The sequence below is a fragment of the Oryctolagus cuniculus genome, chromosome 3 (genome assembly GCF_051225735.1).
Source record: "Oryctolagus cuniculus isolate XC-2025 breed Fujian yellow rabbit chromosome 3, ASM5122573v1, whole genome shotgun sequence".
Classification (NCBI taxonomy): Eukaryota; Metazoa; Chordata; class Mammalia; order Lagomorpha; family Leporidae; genus Oryctolagus; species Oryctolagus cuniculus.
The window spans coordinates 182,562,947-182,587,489 of NC_142869.1; the positions used below are offsets into that span (position 1 = coordinate 182,562,947).

A 24,543-nucleotide genomic window follows, 5' to 3' on the forward strand; every position below is an offset into this window, starting at 1 on the left:
AGCCGCGCCGTGAACGCGGTCAGTTGGGGTCCCCGGCACACACCTGAGCAGCCAGGCCTGGGTCACATGTGCTGCCCCTGCAGGTGCGAAGAAGCCCCCAGCCAATCCACGATCCAGGGGTGGGATTGCGGAGAAATGGTTCTCTACAGGAAATCCCAGGTTTTCTGACCCACCAGAAAAGCAATGTATAATGGATGAGCAAATAGTACATGTTGCCTGTGAATATTTAAGATGAGACAGAAGGAAATGGTGGCTTCAATACTTGAGAGCTGGACCCTTGGCAAGTGTCACACCGTCCCTATTTGGAAAGCAATGGAAAATCCTAGTGCTCTGGCTAATGGAAGTATTCCAGGTGCTATGGCAAAGTGTAGCTGCCCTGTGGCTCCCCCAGAGAAACATCCTAAGATTTTTCCAGTCTCTGTTGCCTCTCTCTGTTCATAAACCTAATAATGTACTTGTCATAGAAAACCACACCCAACTTAGTATTCTGTGTTTGAATTAACAGCCTCATTTTCCATTGAGCCAGCCTTTTTTAAATTCAATTATGTATTTGAAAGGCACAGTTAGAGAGAGAGGGAAAGAGATTGAGAAAGAGAGATCTTCCATTCACAGGTTCACTCCCCAAATGGCTGCAATGGCCAGAGCTGGGCCACTTTGAAGCCAGGTGCTTCCTCCAGGTCTCCCATGTGGGTGCAGGGGCCCAAGTACTTGGGCCATCCTCCGTTGCTTTCCTAGGTGCATTAGCAGGGAGCTGGATTGGAAGTGGAGCAGCCAGGACATGAACCCGCGTCCACATGGGATGCTGGTGCTGCAGTTGGCAGCTTTACCAACTATGCCACAGCACTGGCTCCCAGCCTTTTTTTTTTTTTCTTTTTACTTATTTACTTATTTGAAAATCAGAATTATGGAGGTAGAGGGAAAGACAGAGAGATCATCTATCCTCTGGTTCACTCCCCAAGTGGCTGCAACAGCCAGGGCTGAGCCAGGCCAGAGTCAGGAGGCAGGAGCTTCATCCAGGTCTCCCACTTGGGTAGCAGGGGCCCAAGAATCTGGGTCATCTTCTGCTGTTTTCCCAGGCCAGCAGCAGGGAGCTGGATCAGAAGTGGAGAGTCTCAGACTTGAACTGGGCCCGTATGGGAGGCAGCAGCTTCACCCGCTATGCCACAATGCTGGTGCCTGAGCCAGCCTGTACCACTTCCAAATTTATTTGTCAATGTGTTTATTCCTGTGTAACTAGCAGGATTCAGGAGTGCCCACATTTATTAGATGTTCATTTTTGTCCTCTTAAACACATCTTGGAATAAAAGTGAAACTGGTTCTAGGAGAAAGCTTCAGCTCTGGAAACTGTTGAGTTCTCATTACAATACGTAGGTGACCGATGCCATGTTCTCAACATCCTCGCCTCACCCAGGGAAACTCAACCCGGGGTACACTTGAAGTCCACCCCGCCTCACAGGGGTCCAAGGCTAACAGTGTGCAGAACCAGCAGCCTACGCCCAGGATCCATGGCGCACCATTCTGCCCATCTCACAAGGCCCGTGGGGCACGATGGTGACGCGAGGGCCAGGAAGTCAGACTCAGAGATTAAACCTCAGCTCTTCTCTGACCTCAGGCAAGCGACACAGTCTCACGGCTTCACTCCCTCATCCAGAAGATAATCACGCTAACAGCTCCTACCTCAAAGGATTGTGGTAGAATTCAATGAGCTGACTTGTGTGAAGTATTTAAATTGGTAAATGACATGTAGTAAGTGTCGAGTGAATAGTAATTATGAAACCATACCTATTCAGTCTCCATGTTTCTCTTCTCCGAACTTCCAGCTCTCTTTGTCACAGTTAGCACATGGCTCAGCCAGCCTAATGATGGGAACGCCCATCACACAGGACTACATATGAGGACCACCTGTACCTCGAATTTGCAACTAAAAGAAAGTACCTTTTATTTAATATTTATGCGCACTGTGTGTAGAGGCTATTACTAGCACCAATCCATTTAATCTTGATAATAACCCTGTAATGTAAGATTTATCACTGTCTCTCCTTTATAGACAAGGAAACTGAGGCACAGAGAAGTCAAGCAGCTTGCCTAAGGTTACACAAAGAGCATGACCACATGAGAAGGGGACCAGGACCCACAGAGCCCGACTCCAGAACCCAGGACCTGCCCCACTTTGTCGTCCGATTTTCATCTTTGTTGTTCAGCTGATGGAGAGCGAAGGGTTGGAAGGGAGAGGAGACAATTAATCAGCAGCTTCTGACATCACTGAGCGCCTGTTCTGCTACGGCTTTCACACAAGCTGCAGTGCGTTAACCTCCATTATGACGTGGAGATTTTTATAGCACATTGAACATCAGAAATTATTTCATTTAATCCTCTAGCAGCCCTATGAAGTAGATGCTGTTATTATCGTCATTCTACAGATGAAGAGAGTAAATCTTAAATAAGTGATTTTCCCAATGTCACATGGGTACTGGGTGAGTGAAGTGTGGCTTCAACTTCCAGCTATCTGGTCCCGAAACTCTTGTTTGTTAACCGCGGCATTCTCCACTCTCCCTGACATTGTCGAGCACGCATTATCACACTATTATCACTGATAAATCGCATGACTACTTATCAGACTCCACCCAGTGGGTGCTGACCACAGATACTGGTATCATCACTCTGAAAATGAAGAGTAGAGGGATACTCGAAGGCTCCAAACAAGTGTCACTCTAGTCACTGACAGAGCTAACTGCAGACACATTTGGGAAGCAAACGGCTCATTCCTTTGAGATTTCCAAATTCTTCAAACCTTTTCCTCTCATCCTGGTAACTCTAACTCCCCATGGAAAATTACATATAATGTCCAAATTATTATGAGTCAATTAAGAACTCAAAATGGGCCAGGGACAGTATAACGAAATAGAAAAGCAGAGTTTTCAGAACGCTAACGCCATCAGTAGACAGTTCAAAGGATTTCCAGCATGCAATGTTACCAAAGACACAGCTCCACGCCACCCTGGGCTGCACTATGGATAAACTAGAAACCGTAAGGGACTTTTGGGATTCAGAAATCAAGAAATACAAGGAACAATTTAAAAGCAGACAACCCAAGGGTCTGATCTTTTGGTCAGAAATGCCAGAAACAGTTTAATTTATGGAATTTCTGTTGACCAAGTCCAGAGAGTTTAAGGTTCAAGTAACTCCTACGAGGGCAGGTTCAACTGAACTTGAAAGGACTGACTCTGGGCAAACACGCGCCATGCGGTTCACCTACTACACTTACTTTCTGCTAGGCAGCCTTTCCAACCTGTTTTATTGGTGATGAAAAAGACTAGAGTATCAAAGGGTTCTGGTAGGGGAGACAGGATTCAGACCTAGTTCCATCTGATTCCAATGACCTATTTTGTCTGATAACAAGCTGCCCTCCAGGAACAGATGAAAATATGCCTCTCCTGGGTTCAGAGAATCCCATGGTCATGGGATACAACAGTGAGCTACCGAAGGCCAAGGTGAGAGGAGGAGTCAGCCTAACCCAATTTGCATACTACATCATTTACATACCCAATTTACACACCCCATCACTCCCCCCCCCCTTTTTTTTTTTATTTTTTGACAGGCAGAGTAGACAGTGAGAGAGAGACACAGAGAGAAAGGTCTTCCTTTGCCGTTGGTTCACCCTCCAATGGCCGCCACGGCCGGCACGCTGAGGCCGGCGCACCGCGCTGATCCTAAGGCAGGAGCCAGGTGCTTCTCCTGGTCTCCCATGGGGTGCAGGGCCCAAGCACTTGGGCCATCCTCCACTGCACTCCCGGGCCACAGCAGAGAGCTGGCCTGGAAGAGGGGCAACCGGGACAGAATCCGGTGCCCCAACTGGGACTAGAACCCGGTGTGCCGGTGCTGCAAGGCGGAGGATTAGCCTACTGAGCTACGGCACAGGCCCTAGCATCACTCCCCTTAAACAAGAACCTTTCTAAACGTCCCATGAATGTGCTAGGCTGTGTCCATTTCCAGGGCACTGCCACCTACCCAAGTGCTCTAAATAGTAAGATTCCCAGACCCTGGTGGGAGCATACTTTCCAGTTATCTCTATGACACCAACATCCTAGTCTAGATCCTTCTCCTCTGACATTACCAGGTAACTTTGTGTTCTTTCAAAATTATAAGTTCTACAATCTGAGTTTGTGCTTGGGGTTAGAAAGGCCACGGTCAGTCCTCGGGCTAAAATTCCATGAAAACTAACACCTCATTGTAAGGTACCCAACAAGCTGGGGGTATATTTTTCTAAGATAACACTTACAATTTTTAGTAGACATTACTTCTTAGAGCAGCTCCAGGTTCACAGAAGTTAGAGAGATTTCCCTCATACCCCTACTCCCAGATTGCCTCCCCACTAGCGACATCCCTCAGAGTGGCCCACTGGCTACGACTGACCCTACACTGACCCAGCACTCTCACCCAGGTCCACAGGGTACATTAGGCCTCCCTGCTGGTGTTGTACACTCTGTGGACGTGCACGAATGTATGACGACGTGTCCACCGTCATGACACCGTACAATCCCTGTGCTCCCCCTCCCCACCATTTCGTCCCCTCGAAGCCCTGGCGACATCGATCTTTGTGCCCTCCCCATAGCTCTGCCTCTTCAGACTGACGCAGAGTTGGAATCTTCAGAGGGTCTTCTCGCAGCTGCTCATCCGCAGTCCAGCTTCCTCCACGTCTCCTCTTCGCTCTCCAGCTCTTCCTCATCCGTGATGAACGACGTCGCATTGCCGGATGCACACAGTTTACTTACTCATGTACTGAAAAGCATCTTGGTTTCTTCCTTGTTTCGTTTTACATAAACAAAAAAAGAGGCCAAATCTTTAAGACATGTGCTTGTTTTCTGGAATATCCATAGAAGAATTTACACAACGCCCAGGGTTTGTTCCAAAATAAAGTTGAGGGAAGGGCAACGTATGACCCAGGAGGGGCCGAGGCTTGATGACAACCGAAAGTGGGCGGGGGGACGCATTGTAGTCCTCCCCCTACTTATTGAGTCAATATCTCTTTCTTTAAGAAAGCTTATATTTAATGAATACAAACTTCATAGGTTCAGCTTTAGGAATATAGTGTTTCTTCCCGCCCATACCCACCCTCCCATACCCACTCCCATCCCACCTCCCACTCCCTCTCCCATCTCATTCTTCACTAAGATTCATTTTTAATTATCTTTATATACAGAAGACCAACTCTATACTAAGACTTCAACAGTTTGCACCCACACAGACACACAAAGTATAAAGTATTGTTTGAAGACCATTTTTACCGTTAATTCTCATAGTACAGCACATTAAGGACAGAGGTCCTACATGGGGAGCAAGTGTACAGGGACTCCTGTTGTTGATTTAACAATTGACACTCTTATTTTTGACATCAGTGATCACCTAAGGCTCTTGTCACGAGCTGCCAAGGCTATGGAAGCCTCTTAGGTTCACAGACTCTGACCTTATTTAGATAAGGCCATAATCAAAGCAGAAGTTCTCTCCTCCCTTCAGAGAAAGGTACCTCTTTCTTTGATGGCCCATTCTTTCCACTGGAACATTGCTCAAAAAGATTCTTCATATAGATCACTTTTTGCCACAGTGTCTTGGCTTTCCATGCCTGAAATGCTCTCATGGGCTTTTCAGCCAGGTTTGAATGCCTTAAGGGCTGATTCTGAGGCCAGAGTGCTATTTAGGGCATTTGTCATTCTATGAGTCTGCTGTGTGGCCTGCTTCCCATGTTGGATCAGTCTCTCCTTTTAATTCTCTCTGTTGTTATTAGCAGACACTTGGTCTTATTTATATGATCCCCTTGACACTTAATCCTATCTATATGATCAAATCCATACTTAATATGATCACTTTAACAGGTTAAGATGGCATTAGTACCACCCAGCTTAGTGGGATTTGTAGTACCATGGCAAGATTTTAGCTTTACCCTTAAGGGTAACTCTGAGGGAGTGATAACAAAGGCAAGGAGCCTGGCGGATGGAGGTGGGGAGGGAGTGACTTGAGCTCGGGGACGACACCCAGCGCCGAGCTGAGCGTCTGGGATAGCTGGTGTTCACCGAGATGCATCACACAGAAGAAGAAGCCTGGGTGGGAAGCAGGAGGGGACGATGACGAGACAAACGACGCACAAGCTGACACTCAGCCAGAAGACGCAGAGCAGGTGTGGCTTCTTCCCAAGACTGACAAATCTGCTCAAATTAAATATGGGGATGGGGACACGGGGACAGTTAACCATTGCTGGTGGGACACAAACTGGTCGTCATTTTCAAGGCCAGTTTCATCATCCCCAGTAAGGTTGAAAGTCACACCCTGCAAACCAGAAATGACACTTCTAGGTCCTTCCTTCACCTAGAGAGACCCCTGGACATGGGCTAACGGTGACTTGTAGACAATGTTCACTGAATGCTGTTTCTGATAGAAAAAGAGGAAAAATGGATACAGCTGTCCCACAGTACAAAAATGGTTAAATGACTGCAATGTTTCACACAGGGGAATGCCCTAAGTTAAAATGATGAATTAGATCTGTGTATAGTAACATGGATGAATCTCAAAAACACAATTTCAAGCGATTAAAGCAAACTACAAAAGATACACAGAATTACACCATCTATGTAATTTTTAAACAATAAATAGCTGTATGTTTACTGTTTATGGATACTTACACATGTCCTGAGAGTGGAAGTGTGCATCTGGAACGGTCCACACCCGTCTCAGAACAACGGTTCTATCGGACGGGGGAGGTGGGAGTGGAGGTAGAGTGACAGAGCCCCAGCCATGTCTGCATCATTTTTACAAAACAGAATTGAAAGTTTACAAAGGGAAAAGCAAAGCAAGTACTCATTCAAAAAGCCATAAACACCTCTTTTTTTAGATTCAGCTTTACTGAGGTATAATTTATACCACGAAATCAGCCTTTGTAAGCGTACGGTTTGACGTGTTTCGGCAAACGTACACAATTGTGTTATCACTAACATAACTGAAAACATTTCCATTACCCACAAAGTTCAGTGCTCCTTTGTGCTCAATCCCCCACGCTCCACCACCAGGGACTGACGACCGCTGATCCATCCACGTGGTTCCCAGGCCCGACAACTACTGCCTTCCCGGGTGTCGTGTAGGCAGACACACACACACCACCCGTTGTGTCTACCTGAATCCCTTAGCATGGCGCTTGTGAGATCTGCTCATGCGGTTGTATGGACCAGCTGCTCATTTCTTATGACACTTAGAAGTACCCCATCGTGCACAGGTACCATAGCGTGTTCATCTATTTGCCAGCTGATGAGCATTTGGGATTTTTGTTTTTCAGTTAGGGTTACTCTGAATGAAAAGAAAGCCGAGAAATCACAATGTCAATTTGGACCATTAGGAATAGAATTGCTATAAACCATTCTTTCCATAAATATATTTTTCATTTCCATTGGATAGATTTGAATTAGGCATCTTTTTTTTTAAGACTTATTTATCTGAAAGTCAGAGTTACAGAGAGAGAGGGAGAGACAGAGACCTTCCATCCACTGTTTCACCTCTCAGGTGGCCACAATGGCCAGAGCTGGGCCAGGCCAAAGCCAAGAGCCAAAAGCTTCATCCAGGTCTCCCACACAGGTGGCAGGAACCCAATCACTTGGGCCATCTTCCTCTGTTTTTCTCAGGCCATGAGCAGGGAGCTGAATCAGAAGTAGAGCAGCCAGGACATAAACGGAACCCATATGGGATGCCGGTATCACCGGTGATGGCTTTAACCTCTGAACCACAATGCCAGTCCCGAATTAGGGCCTCTTGGTAGGTGTCTTAATTTAATAATAATCTGAAAATCATTTTCCAAAGCAGCTGTGCCATTTTCCAGCCCTGTAGGCTCTGCATCCACAATAGTGCTTGGTATTGTCTGTTTTAATCTTAGGCGTTCTGCTCCGGATGTTGGCTTTAACTTGTGTGTCCCTGATAACCTGTGATATTAAGGATCTCTGCAAGTGCCTATTTCCCATCTGTATGTCTTCGTTGGTGAAGTATCTGTTCACAATTTTTCTAATGTTTTAATTGGGTCATTTGTCTTCTTTTTGAGTTGTAAGAGTTCTTTACATGTTCTGCATACAAGTTCTTTATCAAGCACATGTTTGTCAAATACATTCTCCCACTAGGCTAGTCTCTTCATTTTCCTTTTTTTAAGGACACATTTATTTGAAAAACAGAGTTAGAGAAAAAGAGGAGAGACTGAGAGAGAGAGATCCTCCATTTGCTGGTTCACTCCCCAAATGACCATAATGACCAGGGCTGGGCCAGGCTGAATCAGAAGCCAGGAGCCAGGAGCTTCTTCCAGGTGTTCCATATGGGTGTAGGGGCCAAAGGACTTGGGCCATCTTCTACTGCTTTCCCAGGCCATAGCAGAGAGCTGGATGGGAAGTGGAGTACCCGGGTCTCAAACCGGTGCCCATAAGGGATGCTGGCCCTGTAGGCCATGGCTCTAACCCACTGCTCCACAGGGCCAGCCCCTCCTCATTTTGTCAACAGTGTATTTCTGAGATCAGAAGTTTTAAATTTTGATGAAGTACATTTTGTCAAAAGTTTTATTTTATAATTTGTGGGGACTTTGTGCCTAACCCAATGTCACAGTAATGTTCATATGTGTTTCTCATAGAATTTTATAGTTTTAGCTCTTACATTTAGATCTTTGGTACAGAACTGTGTGAACGTAACCACAGTTACTACCTGCCGAAACCAACCAACAAAAATCAACAGTATTCAGTGACTTTCAATAGGTTTGAGACACTCACAACATAATATTCAATTTGTTCAGGTTAAATCCAAAATGACTCAATCTAGAAGGAACTGAGAAACTGTGAACAACTTCCAAGGGAACTGGAAATCAAGAAACCACAACTTCAAGGTGACTCAGACTTTGGCAATATCGAATGGACTTGAAGCAGTTTCAGGAGACAAATACTCCTTAAGTGAATAGAAATATAGAAATCACCACCAAAATAACAAAAACAATAACAAAGAAACAATCTTAACTTCAGGATTGAAAAACATATCTGAAAAAAGAACTGGATGACTCGAAAGCATAACTGGTACAGTGACAAAGAAGGGCGGATGAATGTGTAGACCGACTAACAGACAACACGCAATCTGAAAGACAGAGAGTGGGGATGTGAACTCCACTACAGCCCTGGCCCCGCACCGCCATCATACGTTTAACTTCCATGAGATGAAGTATCTTCAGCCTCCACATGCGCGTGCAATCAGCAGCACATGTCTCGCTGTGGGTTATTCCACTTCTCATAATAGCTCCAGTCCCAGCCATGTCTTTGTAAATGCCCACTCTATCACTGACCATCCCGATTTCACTTCTCATAATAGCTCCAGTCCCAGCCATGTCTTTGTGAATGACCACTCTATCACTGAGTATCCCATTGTGCACGTGTTCAGTATTTCTTTCGCCATCCATCAGTGAACAGACACTTGGGTGGTTTCCACTTCCTGGCTGCTGTGAACGGTGCTGCAGTAAGCGTGGGGCGTGGGATTTCACTTCCCTTGGTTACGCATCCAGGAGGGGACGCTGGACCATGCAGTGTTGCCACTGCCAGCCTCCTGTGGACCCTCCATGCCGCCTGCTACAACGGTGCACTAAGTTACACTCCCAGCAACAGGGGCAAGGACCTCCTTTCTCCACACCCCTGCCAGAATGTGTTAGTCTTTGACTCAAATATCTTCTTCCATCCTGTAGGTTGTCTCCACTCTGTTGGGTTCTTCTTTTGCTGTGCAGAAGTCCTTTAGTTTAATGAAGTTCACTTTGTCTACGTTTGCTTTTATTTTCTGTGCTTTTGGGGTCTGATCCAAAAATATCCAGCCAATTCCCATGTCCTGAAGTGTTTCCCTTATGTTTTCTTCCTGAGTTTCGGCTTCAGGTCTTACATTTAGGTCTTTAATCCATTTTGCGTTGATCTTTGTATCGACGGTGAAAGACAGGGTTCTAGTTTCCTTCTTTGGCCTATAGGTATCCAACGTTCCCAATTTCATTCAGTAAAAGCTGTCCTTTCCCAATGCGTGTCAGCAGCAGAGCCTCGGCGTCTGTCAAAGACCAACAGGTTGTGAACGTGTGTCTGCTGTTCCATTGCTCTATGCCAATATCATGCTGTTTTAAATACTGTGGGTTTTGTAATCTTTTATATTATTTATTTATTTGAAAGGCAGAGTTACAGAGAGGCAGAGGCAGAGAGAGAGAGAAGTCTTCCATGGCTGGGTCACTCCCCCAGATGGCTGCAATGGCCGGAGCTGTGCTGATCCAAAGCCAGGAGCCAGGAGCTTCTTCCAGGTCTCCCAAGCAGGTGCAGGAGCCCAAGCACTTGGGCCATCTTCTACTGCTTTCCCAGGCCACAGCAGAGAGCTGGATCAGAAGTGGAGCAGCTGAGACTTGAACTGGTGCCCATACGGGATTCAGGTGCAGCAAGCGCAGGCTTAGCCACTACGGCACAGCGCCAGCTCTATGTAATGTGTTTTAAAGTCAGTGCCTCCTGCTTTGTTTCTTTTGCTCAAGATTGCTCTATTTGGGGTCTTTTGTAGTTCCACACAGATTTTGGTAGTGTTTTTCTAGTTCTGTAAGAAGTGTCATTGGTATTTTGGTAGAGACTGCACTGACTGTGTAAGTCACAATAGGATATTTTAGTGATGTGATATTGATTGTTCCAGTCCTTGAACACAGCATGTTTTCCCATATCTTTGTGTCCTCTTCAATTCTTTCATCAATGATGGATAGTTTTCAATGCAGAAGTCTTTCCATTTATTTATTTTTTTTTCCTAGGTACTCTGTTTAATTTTATCTTAGCCATAGGAAATAGGATTGCTTTCTTGGTTTCTTTTTTGGATAATTTGGTATCGGCGTGTAACAACACTATTGGTTTTGCACATTAACACGATAGCCTGAAACTCCACTAATTTGGTTTTTTTTTTCACCTGATTTATATTTATTTGAAAGGCAGACAGGGGATTCCAATTCAATCCCATCAAGGTGGCATGTACCAATGCTATCTCACTAGTCCAAGTGATCAATTTCAGTTCACAATTGATCATAATGATAGGACTAAGAGTCAAAGGGATCACATAAACAAGACTAGTGTCTGCAAATACTAGCTGATAGAATAAAAAAGGGAGAGAACGATCCAACATGGGAAGCAAGATACACAGCAGACCCATAGAATGGCAGATGTCCTAAACAGCACTCTGGCCTCAGAATCAGCCCTTAAGGCATTAGGATCTGGCTGAAAGCCCAGGAGAGTATTTTAGGCCTGGAAAGACAAGACACTCTGGCACACACACACACAAAAAAAATGACCTAAATGAAAGATCTCTGTGAGTGAGATCCCAATGGAAAGGATGGGCCATCGAAGGAGGAGGTACCTTTCTCTGAAGGGAGGAGAGAACTTCCACTTTGACTAGGACCTTGTCTAAATAAGATCAGAGATGGCAAACTCAAAAGGCTTCCACAGCCATGGCAACTCATGACTAGCGCCTAGGGAGATTACTGACGCCATAAACAAGAGTGTCAATTTGTTAAGCCAACAGCAGGAGTCACTGTGTGCTTACTCCTCATGTAGGATCTCTGTCTTATTGTGTTATTCAATGTGAGTTAATGCTATAACTAGTACTCAAACAGTACTTTACACTTTTTGTTTCTGTGTGGGTGCAAACTGTTGAAATCTTTACTTAATATATACTAAATTGATCTTCTGTATATAAAGATAATTGAAAATGAATCTTGATGTGAATGGAATGGAAGAGGCAGCGGGAGATGGGAGGGGTGTGAGTGAGAGGGAAGTTATGGGGGGGGGGGGAAGCCACTGAAATCCAAGGGCTGTACTTTGGAAATTTTTATTTATTAAATAGAAGTTAAAAATAAAATTAAATTTTTTTTAAAAAGAAAGGCAGAATGAGAGAGAGAGTGTGTGAATGAACAGAGAGAGGGAGAAGAGAGAGAATCTTCCATCCGTTGGTTTACTCCCCAGATGGCCATGACAACCAGGGCCGGCCAGGTCAAAGTCAGGGGCAGGTCCCACATGGGAAGCAGAGACTTGAGCCTGCCAGGGTGTGCATAACCAAGAAGCTGGGTGGGAAGCAGAGGCAGCACTCACTTCCAGGCACTCCAGTACCGGATGCAGGCAGCCCGGGCAGCAGCTCAACCAGCTGTGCCACAGCACCTGCCCGTTTACTAGTTCTACAGCTTTTTGGTGGCTCTTTGGGGTTTTCCATCAGTCATGCCATCTGCAAACAATTAAAATTTGACTTCCTTCTTTCCAACTTGGATGGACTTTGTTTCTTTTGCCTAATAGTGCTAGCTAGCACTTCTAGTACAATGCTGAATAAAGTGGAGAAAGTGGGCACCTTCATCTTGTTCCAGATTTAGAAAGTGTTGACTTTTGTCATTCAGTATGACGTTAGCTGCTAACCTGTCATGTAAGGCCTTCATTATACTAAAGTGCATCCCTTCTGTACCTAATTTGTTCAGAGATGTTAGTGATAAGGCATGCTGGATTTTATCAAATGCCTTTTCTGCAGCTACTGAGATGATCAAATGATCTTTGTCAATGTGCTGATGTGTCACATCACATGTGTTGATTTGCATGCTTTTAAATTCTTTGAGATTTCTTTTGTGACCTACAGTGTGATCTATCCTAGAGAATGCTCCATGTGCTGTCACGGACAGAACGTTATGGAGGTAAGTCAGGTCCAGTCGACCTAGGGAAGACCTTCATTCTGTGCTGCTGTGTTGATTTTCTGTCCACTTCTGAAAGCAGGGAGTTAAAGCCCCCTATTATTACATTAGTCTATCTCTCCCTTTAAATATTAGTATTTGCTTTATGTATTCGAGTGCTCTGATATTGGGTGCATATACATTTAATTGTTATTTCCTCCTTCTGGATCAAACCTTTTCTCCTTACAGAACGACCTTTTTTATCTATTTTCATTACTTTTAATTTAAAGTATTTTTTATCTGATAGAAGTGCAGCTACGTCTGCTTTCTTTTGGGGCCACTGCATGGAATATTCAGCCCATCCACTCACTTTCAGTCTATGTGATTTTCCTGTACGAGCACAGAGCTGGTTCTTGCTGCTGTATCTGCTTGGATAATTGGAGGAGTTAACCCATTTACATTTAAGGTAAGTACTGATTTCTAAGGTCTTAGTACTGCCATTTTGATACTGGTTTCTGGTTTAACTGTAGTTCCTTTATTTCCTTCTCCCTCTCTGACAATCTTCCTTTGTGGTGAACTGATTTTCCTCTAGTAGTGTTCTTTGATTCCTTTGACTCTTGCTTTATGGTTGACATGCAGCTTACAAAAATATCTTTTAGTTATAACAAGCTATTTTGAAATCATACAAGTTGGATTTTAATTTGTTAATCTTCTGTAATTAAAAGGATGTGTTAAAACATCTTTTCCTCTGAGTTCTCATTACAATTCTTTTGTATACAATGATCGAAATGACTTAAAAATATCATGAATTTTGTTGAATGCTCATAAACCTTGTGATACACGCTCAACTCCGCTGAGTTCACCCAGCCGGGTCTGACTACTATTTAGTGCTTGAACGAGACAGCGTCAATTCTCTTCCTTCATGTAAACAGATGTAAGCCAGAGAACGTGTGCTCACCTGAGTGAACAGGAACCTGGGATAAGGCCTGGTATGCAGATCACCCACTTTCTTCATTGTAGCGAGAAACATGAAATTTACCATAGAACCTTTTCATTGTGCAAGACCAAAATTCTACATTCATGGGACAACAACCCCCTCCCCTTCTCTCCAACCCCTGGGATCCGTCCCTGTACTGTCCATTTACAAAAGTTTGACTAGTTTAAACACCTCGCGTTAAGGGCAATCACGCAGTGTTTGTCTTTCTGTGACTGATTTCACATCACATGTCCTCAAGCTTCATCCACAAACACATGGATACAGCGTAAGACAGTATCATCCAGTTCTTGAACTCCTTACAAAGTATATGCCAAAAATTACATAGGAATCTATCACAGAAATATATGTGATGATCTACCAGCTGACAACTTAACTAGCTCCTTAGATCTTTCTGAAGATGCAAAATTGCTTTCAATTTGACTCTTAATTCATTATCCATCCATTATAGTCATTCACTTTCACAATGTCTGAGGAAAATGTACTTAAAAGGTATTATTAAGATTTGCAGAAATTGTATTTGTTGTCTTCATTTAGAAGTACCTTATTTCACCTGAAGTAACCCTTGGCAAGTCAGTAAAACGGAAGCATTGTTAATTTTGATTCCACCTAGTTTGGACAAAATACTTTGCTCTCACCACTTTATATATTTTTGCCAAACTATAGAGCTGCAGATACAGTTTGTTCAATTTATAGAAAATATTCTTTTGGTCACATAATACAATTAGCAAAGTCAATCCTGATCATCAAACCCAATCACCTAGATCAAATTCACTGAGAAAAAGCCAGAACCAAACTTCAACTAAAATAAATGTATTAGACTACATATTTTGGGGTTGGCATTGTAACATAGAAGGTAAAGCTGCCACCTGCAGCGCCAGCATCCCGTATGGGCACTGGTTCGAGTCCCGGCTGCTCCACTTCCAATCCAGCTCCCTGCTAGAATGCCTGGGAAAGCTACAGAAGATGGCCCAAGCTCTTGGGCCCCTGCACCCACATGGGAGGCCCAGAAGAAGCTCCTGGCTCCTGGCTTCAGGCTGGCCCAGCTCCAGCCATCACAGCCATTTGGAGAGTGAACCAGAGGATGGAAAACTTCTGTGTCTGTATCTGTGTCTGTGTCTGTGTCTGTGTGTGTATGTGTGTATGTGTCTGCATAACTGTGTCTTTCAAATAAATAAATAAATCTTTTTAAAAATAAATAAATCTTAAAATATATTTTTTGAGTTTTTTAAAGATTTATTTACCTATTTGAAAAGTAGAGTTACAGAGAGGCAGAGGCAGAGAGAGAAGTTTTCCACCCTCTGGTTCACTCCCCAAAGGCCACAGTGGCCCGAGCTGGCCCAATCTGAAGCCAGGAGCCAGGAGCTGCTTCCAGGTCTCCCACATGAGTGCAGGGCCAAGGACTTGGGCCATCCTACACTGCCCTCCCAGGCCACAGCAGAGAGCTCGATCGGAAGTGGAGCAGCTGGGACTTGAACTGGCACCCATATGGAATGCTGGCACCACAGGCAGCAGCTTTACCTACTATGCCACAGCATTGGCCCCTATTTTTTGAGTTTTTTAAATTGGGAAATAAATTATCAAAATTCATCTCAAAAGCTCAATTTTGTTTCTCTATTTGCTTGTCTGTTTGAAAGGCACAGTGACAGTGAGAAAGGGAGAGAGAGAGAGAACTTCCATCTACCGGCTGATGCTCCAAATGCCTGCAGAGCCAGGAATGGGCGAGGCCAAGCCAGGAGCCAGGAGCTCCACCGAGGTTCCCACGTGCGTACTGGGGCCCAAGGACTTGGCCATCCTCTCTGCCTCCCAGGTGCATCAGAGGAGCTGGACGGGAGCAGAGCAGAGCTTGCCCTCAGGTAATCGACTGTGCCTCAGCACCCTAGCTAGAGCCTGACCTCAGTACTCCACTGTGCCTCAGCACCCCAAGCTAGAGCTTGACCTCAGGTACTCCTGTGCCTCAGCACCCCAAGCTCGAGCTTGACCTCAGGTACTCCACTGTGCCTCAGCACCCCAAGCTAGAGCTTGACCTCAGGTACTCCTGTGCCTCAGCACCCTAGCTAGAGCCTGACCTCAGGTACTCCTGTGCCTCAGCACACCAAGCTAGAGCTTGACCTCAGGTACTCCTGTGCCTCAGCACCCCAAGCTCGAGCTTGACCTCAGGTACTCCACTGTGCCTCAGCACCCCAAGCTAGAGCTTGACCTCAGGTACTCCACTGTGCCTCAGCACCCCAAGCTAGAGCCTGACCTCAGGTACTCCACTGTGCCTCAGCACCCCAAGCTAGAGCTTGACCTCAGGTACTCCACTGTGCCTCAGCACCCCAAGCTAGAGCTTGACCTCAGGTACTCCACTGTGCCTCAGTACCCCAAGCTAGAGCTTGACCTCAGGTACTCCACTGTGCCTCAGCACCCCAAGCTAGAGCTTGACCTCAGGTACTCCACTGTGCCTCAGCACCCCAAGCTAGAGCTTGACCTCAGGTACTCCTGTGCCTCAGCACCCCAAGCTAGAGCTTGACCTCATGTACTCCACTGTGCCTCAGTACCCAAGCTAGAGCTTGACCTCAGGTACTCCTGTGCCTCACATCCCAAGCTAGAGCTTGACCTCAGGTACTCCACTGTGCCTCAGCACCCCAAGCTAGAGCTTGACCTCAGGTACTCCTGTGCCTCAGCACCCCAAGCTAGAGCTTGACCTCAGGTACTCCTGTGCCTCAGCACCCCAAGCTAGAGCTTGACCTCAGGTACTCCTGTACCTCAGCACCCCAAGCTAGAGCTTGACCTCAGGTACTCCACTGTGCCTCAGCACCCCAAGCTAGAGCTTGACCTCAGGTACTCCACTGTGCCTCAGCACCCCAAGCTAGAGCCTGACCTCAGGTACTCCTGTGCCTCAGCACCCCAAGCTAGAGCTTGACCTCAGGTACTCCACTGTGCCTCAGCACCCCAAGCTAGAGCTTGACCTCAGGTACTCCTGTGCCTCACATCCCAAGCTAGAGCTTGACCTCAGGTACTCCACTGTGCCTCAGCACCCCAAGCTAGAGCTTGACCTCAGGTACTCCTGTGCCTCACATCCCAAGCTAGAGCCTGACCTCAGGTACTCCACTGTGCCTCAGCACCCCAAGCTAGAGCTTGACCTCAGGTACTCCACTGTGCCTCAGCACCCCAAGCTAGAGCCTGACCTCAGGTACTCCACTGTGCCTCAGCACCCCAAGCTAGAGCTTGACCTCAGTACTCCACTGTGCCTCAGCACCCCAGGCTAGAGCTTGACCTCAGGTACTCCACTGTGCCTCACACCCCACGCTAGAGCCTGACATCAGGTACTCCACTGTGCCTCAGCACCCCAAGCTAGAGCTTGACCTCAGGTACTCCTGTACCTCAGCACCCCAAGCTAGAGCTTGACCTTAGGTACTCCACTGTGCCTCAGCACCCCAAGCTAGAGCTTGACCTCAGGTACTCCACTGTGCCTCAGTACCCCAAGCTAGAGCCTGACCTCAGGTACTCCACTGTGCCTCAGCAACCCCAAGCTAGAGCCTGACCTCAGGTACTCCACTGTGCCTCAGCAACCCCAGGCTAGAGCTTGACCTCAGGTACTCCTGTGCCTCAGCACCCTAGCTAGAGCCTGACCTCAGGTACTCCACTGTGCCTCACACCCCAAGCTAGAGCCTGACCTCAGGTACTCCTGTGCCTCAGCACCCCAGGTTAGAGCTTGACCTCAGGTACTCCACTGTGCCTCAGCACCCCAAGCTAGAGCTTGACCTCCACTGTGCCTGAGCACCCCAAGCTAGAGCTTGACCTCAGGTACTCCACTGTGCCTCAGCACCCCAAGCTAGAGCTTGACCTCATGTACTCCACTGTGCCTCAGTACCCCAAGCTAGAGCTTGACCTCAGGTACTCCTGTGCCTCAGCACCCCAAGCTAGAACTTGACCTCAGGTACTCCACTGTGCCTCAGCACCCCAAGTTAGAGCTTGACCTCAGGTACTCCTGTGCCTCAGCACCCCAAGCTAGAGCTTGACCTCAGGTACTCACTGTGTCTCACATCCCAAGCTAGAGCTTGACCTCAGGTACTCCTGTGCCTCACATCCCAAGCTAGAGCTTGACCTCAGGTACTCCACTGTGCCTCAGCACCCCAAGCTAGAGCTTGACCTCAGGTACTCCACTGTGCCTCAGCACCCCAAGCTAGAGCTTGACCTCAGGTACTCCACTGTGCCGCAGCACCCCAAGCTAGAGCTTGACCTCAGGTACTCCACTGTGCCTCAGCACCCCAAGCTAGAGCTTGACCTCAGGTACTCCTGTGCCTCAGCACCCTAGCTAGAGCCTGACCTCAGGTACTCCTGTGCCTCAGCACCCCAAGCTAGAGCTTGACCTCAGGTACTCCACTGTGCCTCAGCACCCCAAGCTAGAGCTTGACCTCAGGTACTCCTGTGCCTCACATCCCAAGCTAGAGCTTGACCTCAGGTACTCCACTGTGCCTCAGCACCCCAAGCTAGAGCTTGACCTCAGGTACTCCTGTGCCTCAGCACCCCAAGCTAGAGCTTGACCTCAGGTACTCCACTGTGCCTCAGCACCCCAAGCTAGAGCTTGACCTCAGGTACTCCTGTGCCTCAGCACCCCAAGCTAGAGCCTGACCTCAGGTACTCCACTGTGCCTCAGCACCCCAAGCTAGAGCTTGACCTCAGTACTCCACTGTGCCTCAGCACCCCAGGCTAGAGCTTGACCTCAGGTACTCCACTGTGCCTCAGTACCCCAAGCTAGAGCTTGACCTCAGGTACTCCACTGTGCCTCAGCACCCCAAGCTAGAGCTTGACCTCAGTACTCCACTGTGCCTCAGCACCCCAGGCTAGAGCTTGACCTCAGGTACTCCACTGTGCCTCAGTACCCCAAGCTAGAGCCTGACCTCAGGTACTCCACTGTGCCTCAGCACCCCAAGCTAGAGCCTGACCTCAGGTACTCCTGTACCTCAGCACCCCAAGCTAGAGCTTGACCTCAGGTACTCCACTGTGCCTCAGCACCCCAAGCTAGAGCTTGACCTCAGGTACTCCACTGTGCCTCAGCACCCCAAGCTAGAGCTTGACCTCAGGTACTCCTGTACCTCAGCACCCTAGTTAGAGCCTGACCTCAGGTACTCCACTGTGCCTCACACCCCAAGCTAGAGCCTGACCTCAGGTACCCCTGTGCCTCAGCACCCCAAGCTAGAGCTTGACCTCAGGTACTCCACTGTGCCTCAGCACCCCAAGCTAGAGCTTGACCTCAGGTACTCCTGTGCCTCAGCACCCCAAGCTAGAGCCTGACCTCAGGTACTCCTGTGCCTCAGCACCCCAAGCTAGAGCTTGACCTCAGGTACTCCACTGTGCCTCAGCACCCCAAGCTAGAGCTTGACCTCAGGTACTCCTGTGCCTCAGCACCCCAAGCTAGAGCCTGACCTCAGGTACTCCTGTGCCTCAGCACCCCAAGCTAGAGCTTGACCTCAGGTACTCCTGTGCCTCACATCCCAAGCTAGAGCTAGACCTCAGGTACTTCTGTGCCTCAGCACCCCAAGCTAGAGCTTGACCTCAGGTACTCCTGTGCCTCAGCACCCCAAGCTAGAGCTTGACCTCAGGTACTCCTGTGCCTCAGCACCCCAAGCTAGAGCTTGACCTCATGTACTCCTGTGCCTCAGCACCCCAAGCTAGAGCTTGACCTCAGGTACTCCACTGTGCCTCAGTACCCAAGCTAGAGCTTGACCTCAGGTACTCCTGTGCCTCACATCCCAAGCTAGAGCTTGACCTCAGGTACTCCACTGTGCCTCAGCACCCCAAGCTAGAGCTTGACCTCAGGTACTCCTGTGCCTCAGCACCCCAAGCTAGAGCTTGACCTCAGGTACTCCACTGTGCCTCAGCACCCCAAGCTAGAGCTTGACCTCAGGTACTCCACTGTGCCTCAGCACCCCAACCTATGCCTGACCTCAGGTACTCCACTGTGCCTCAGCACCCCAAGCTAGAGCTTGACCTCAGGTACTCCTGTGCCTCAGCACCCCAAGCTAGAGCTTGACCTCAGGTACTCCACTGTGCCTCAGCACCCCAAGCTAGAGCGTGACCTCAGGTACTCCACTGTGCCTCAGCACCCCAAGCTAGAGCCTGACCTCAGGTACTCCTGTGCCTCAGCACCCCAAGCTAGAGCCTGACCTCAGGTACTCCTGTGCCTCAGCACCCCAGGCTAGAGCTTGACCTCAGGTACTCCACTGTGCCTCAGCACCCCAAGTTAGAGCTTGACCTCAGGTACTCCTGTGCCTCAGCACCCCAAGCTAGAGCTTGACCTCAGGTACTCCTGTGCCTCACACCCCAAGCTAGAGCTTGACCTCATGTACTCCACTGTGCCTCAGTACCCCAGGCTAGAGCTTGACCTCAGGTACTCCTGTGCCTCACATCCCAAGCTAGAGCTTGACCTCAGGTACTCCACTGTGCCGCAGCACCCCAAGCTAGAGCTTGACCTCAGGTACTCCTGTGCCTCACACCCCAAGCTAGAGCTTGACCTCATGTACTCCACTGTGCCTCAGTACCCCAAGCTAGAGCTTGACCTCAGGTACTCCTGTGCCTCAGCACCCCAAGCTAGAGCTTGACTTCAGGTACTCCTGTGCCTCAGCACCCCAAGCTCAACCACTGAAAGTAGACAAGATTGAAATGATGTTAAAATAAGAGGATAAGTTGATGTATTTTTTATAATAAGCCATAAAACCAACAATAAACGTACATGTCTATTACTTAATTCTTAATAATAAAACATAATTTGCCCCTAAAATAAATCTTATTTACGAATTAGACAAAAGATATAGAATTCCTTCAATAAGTATGTCTATATGCTTATTCAACTTTCACTTTCAGCCTCTAGGAACAACTATGAAAAACAATATAAAAATTCTGGAATAGCTGTAATAAATTTTTAGAACTCATCATCAAATGTTTCCCATATATTTGGGGCCAGCTTTGTGGCTCAGGAGATTAAGCCACCACTTGCGATGCCAGCACCCTGTATTGGAACTCCAGTTTGAGACCTCTGGCTGATGCACTTCAATCCGGCTCCCTGCTAATGGCCTGGGAAAGCAGAAGGTGGGCCAAGTGCTGGGACCCCTGCACTCACAGGGGAGACCCAGATGCAGCTCCTGGCTCCTGGCTCCAGCCTGGCCCAGCCCCAGCTGTTGTGACCATTTGGGGAGTAACCAGCAGATGAAGATTTCTTTCTCTGTCACTCTGTCAAATAAACAAATAAATCTTTTTTAAAAGTATGCCCTATGGGGCCGGCGCGATGGCGCAATAGGTTAATCCTCTACCTGCGGCACCGGCATCCTACATGGACACCGGTTCTAGTCCCAGCTGCTCCTCCTCCAGGCCAGCTCTCTGCTGTGGCCAGGGAGTGCAGTGGAGGATGGCCCAAGTGCTTGGGCCCTGCACCCCATGGGAGACCAGGAGAAGCACCTGGCTCCTGGCTTCAGATCGGCGCAGCTCTGGCCACATGGCCATCTGCGGAGTGAGCCAGAGCATGGAAGACCTCTCTCTGTGCATCTCTCTAACTCTGCCTGTCAAATAAATAAATCTTAAAAAAACACACACAAACTGGGCCGGGACTGTGGCTCACTTGGTTAATCCTCTGCCTGCAGCACCAGCATCCCATATGGGCGCCAGGTTCTAGTCCCGGTTGCTCCTCTTCCAGGCCAGCTCTCTGCTGTGGCCCGGGAAGGCAGTGGAGGATGGCCCAAGTGCTTGGGCCCTGCACCTGCACGGGAGACCAGGAGAAGCACCTGGCTCCTGGCTTCAGATCAGCGCAGCTCTGGCCATTGTGGCCATTTGGGGAATGAACCAATGGAAGGAAGACCTTTCTCTCTGTCTCTCCCTCTCACTGTCTGTAACTCCACCTCTCAAATAAATAAATAAAATCATTTTAAAAAATAAAAAAGTATGCCATATGTACTTAATAAAGAACAAAAGTATATGCTATTGGGGCGAGTGTCTGAACATGGTGAAGATACTGCTCGGGACACTGATGTCCCAGATCAGACACCTGGAACGCAGCTGCCTGCAATGCACACCCTGCCATGCAGTCGGTGACAGCTGGGGCCCTGCTGCCCACGCGGGAGGCTTGGACTGGGCTCCAGGATCTTGGCCTCAGCCTGGCCTGTAGTGGCATGTAGGGAGTGAATACGAAGATGGGAGACTCCCTCTCTCTCTCTCTCTCTGCTTTCAAGTAATCCTAACTACATGTTATTACAAATCAGTCAGCCCATGAGAGTATTTCAGGCCTGGAAAGACAAGACACTGGCACACACACACACTAAAAAAGACCTAAATAAAAGGTCTCTGTGAGTGAGATTCCAGCGGAAAGAATGGGCCATCAAAGAAGGAGGTACCTTTCTCTGAAGAGAGGAGAGAACTTCTACTTTAACTATGACCTTGTCTAAATATGATCAGAGTCGGCAAACTCAAAAGGCTTCCACAGCCGTGGCAACTCATGACAAGAGCCTAGGGAGATCACTGACGCCATAAACAAGAGTGTCAAATTGTTAAGTCAACAACAGGAGTCACTGTGCACTTACTCCTCATGTAGAATCTGTCCTTAATGTGTTGTTCAATGTGAATTAATGCTACAACCAGTACTCAAACAGTATTTTACACTTTGCGTTTCTGTGTGGGTGCAAACTGTTGAAAGCTTTACTTAACATATGCTAAATTGATCTTCTGTATATAAAGATAATTGAAAATGAATCTTGATGTGAATAGGATGGGAGAGGGAGAGGGAGATGGGAGGGTTGCAGGTGGGAGGGAAGTTATGGGGGGAGGGGCACTGTAATCCATAAGCTGTACTTTGGAAATTTATATTTGTTTTATTTTTATTTATTTTTGCTTTATTATTATTATTTTATTTATTTACATTTGTTTTATTTGTTAAAAGTTAAAAAATCAATCAGTGAAGCAACTAAAGGATAATTTTACTTTTATAAAAAGAGGCAGAAACTACTGAAACATGATCAAGTATGAAATTAGATGAACATGGAATATTCATGATAGAATCTGATAGAGTGCGTGTATCAGACAAGATGGGCTAGGGCATCCAGCAGCGGCAAACGCCAGAGCTGTGTGACTGGGCACACGGGCTGTGGCTCCTCTGGTCACACACGGGCCTGCCGCCAGGACTCAGCCAGGAGCCCAGGCCAGCGGAGCGCCCAGCTCTCCGGGCAGAGGCAGGAGCCTGCAGTCCCACAGGGCAGCCACCGCCCTGCACCCAGGCGACGCCTCTCTTCCGCTCCTAACTCGCCCTGGCAACCCAACCACAGGGGCGGTGGACGGTGTCGGAGATGCCACCACGCAGTGTAACGCTTACCGATAACACGAACCAAACTTAGAACTGCGCGTGGCGCCTGCAGGTCCCTGCAGTGTGGACGTGCACAGGTTCACAGACACAGCGCGTGCGACCCGAGCTCTTACAGCCGGCAGTACACCGACCTCCGCTGCTCCGGCTTTCTTTCCGGACAAGCCTCGTCCTGTGGAGGAACATCAGAGCGGCTGTTCAGTGTGCGGGGACTTGGGACTCACTCCCGGCGAGGCTGTGCCCGTAACAGCGGATACGTCAGCGAGGGGTGGAAGACACCACCAGACCCTGTCCCTCTCCCCGTGCGTAAACCCACAGCACAGACGTCCGCGTTCCCACGGCCACCCAGCCCTCGTCTGCAGGGAGCAGAGGGCGCGGGGACGCGCGCAGGTGCACCGCTCCCGCCGCCCGCCCGCACCCCAGCGCCTCAGCCACCGCTCAGACACGCGCGCGGGGCCTGGGCCGGGCGGAGCGCGCAGTGAGGACAGACAGGACTCGGCCCACGCGCGCAGGTGCACCGCTCCCGCCGCCCGCCCGCACCCCAGCCACCGCTCAGACACGCGCGCGGGTGCACCGCTCCCGCACCCCAGCGCTCAGGAGAGCTGCAGCCACCGCTCAGACACGCGCGCGGGGCCTGGGCCGGGCGGAGCGCGCAGTGAGGACGGAGAGGACTCGGCCCACGCGCGCGGGTGCACCGCTCCCGCACCCCAGCGCTCAGGAGAGCTGCAGCCACCGCTCAGACACGCGCGCAGGGCCTGGGCCGGGCGGAGCGCGCAGTGAGGACGGAGAGGACTCGGCCCACGCGCGCAGGTGCACCGCTCCCGCCGCCCGCCCGCACCCCAGCCACCGCTCAGACACGCGCGCGGGTGCACCGCTCCCGCACCCCGCCCGCACCCCAGCGCTCAGGAGAGCTGTAGCCACCGCTCAGACACGCGCGCGGGGCCGCGGGCCGGGCAGACCGTGCAGTGAGAACGGACAGGACTCGGCCCGCGCGCGCAGGTGCACCGCTCCCGCCGGCCCGCCCGCACCCCAGCCAACGCTCAGACCCGCGCGCGGGGCCTGGGCCGGGCTGGCGGCGGCGGAGCGCGCAGAGAAGGACTGCGCGAGGCAGACGCCCGCCCAGCGCGGGCAGGGGTGGGCAGGTGGGCGGCGGCTCAGACTCCGGCGCCCACACTAAGAACGCACTCCCCGAACGGAAAGGCACAGGAAACGGGCATGGGGAGGGGGGGTCACCCTCCCGCCGCTCGGCCGACGCAAGGCTGTCGCCTCCGAGCTTGCGGAGGCGGTTCTGGAAAGTTCCCAGCAAAGCCAAGCCTGCGAACCCTGGAGGACCCGCTGGGACGCCGGCCCGCCCTACCTGGTCCTCCGCACGGGCGGAGGCGCTAGTCTCCCGGCGAGCCCTCCCAGAGAGCGGCCGGGCACTTCCGGGCCCCTCACCGGGGCTCCGCTCTAGCCGCGCGCTTCCGCTTCTCTATTGCTCCCCGTGGCCGGCGTCGGGTACGGAGCGCGGAGCCGGTCGGGGCG

General features: G+C 49.2%; 1 long non-coding RNA gene across 1 annotated transcript; it reads right to left on the minus strand.

Annotated features, from left to right (window-relative positions):
• Positions 1-1,914: 1,914 nt before the first annotated feature.
• On the minus strand, positions 1,915-24,509 carry LOC149127643 (uncharacterized). The gene is made up of 3 exons (XR_016231134.1): positions 24,377-24,509; positions 23,032-23,191; positions 1,915-4,802 (listed from the first exon to the last, which is right to left on the minus strand). It is a non-coding gene; the product is annotated as an uncharacterized LOC149127643 (long non-coding RNA).
• Positions 24,510-24,543: the final 34 nt, after the last annotated feature.